This window comes from Fundulus heteroclitus, chromosome 20, assembly GCF_011125445.2.
Source record: "Fundulus heteroclitus isolate FHET01 chromosome 20, MU-UCD_Fhet_4.1, whole genome shotgun sequence".
In the NCBI taxonomy this organism is placed as follows: domain Eukaryota; kingdom Metazoa; phylum Chordata; class Actinopteri; order Cyprinodontiformes; family Fundulidae; genus Fundulus; species Fundulus heteroclitus.
In genome coordinates this window covers 23,281,845-23,282,385 of record NC_046380.1, presented here as the reverse complement: position 1 = coordinate 23,282,385, position 541 = coordinate 23,281,845, and positions in this window count along the sequence as shown.

Here is a 541-nt window from a genome sequence, read left to right as displayed (position 1 = left end):
ATGAATAAAAGATTTTTGACATACAAAAATGTCATCGGCTGCCTCTCTGTGTAAGGGTTCCACCCTAGGTTTGTATTTCAGGATTTGAGAATTTAGCTAAAATACTCAAAGTTGGACAAGTGGGATCTGAAAGTGAACCACCACCAATCTTACACCTGTCTTAACCTGTGAAAACAGACAATTTCATGTCACAAAACAAAGTCATGTAAAAAAGGTTTAGCGTACCCCTTGGAGATGCTTTGTCACACATTTAGACAACCAAATGTTGTATCCACTCTGAAACAGTTCCCTCACTGCTTGACGGCCACACAAACACAATCTAGAGGAATGATTGTACTGCTGTAACACTATAACATGTGGATGGCAGATCCGCATACCTTTGTACATGCTCACTTCTGGGTGCCATTTCAAATTTCCAAAGAATGACATGGCATTACTTAACACTTCAACAAACAGAACATGGACAATGTCCTCCTTGGATTTGGATTGAATCTTGAGTGCAATCTTCTTAAAGGCCTTAGGCAGATTTATAAAAAAAAAT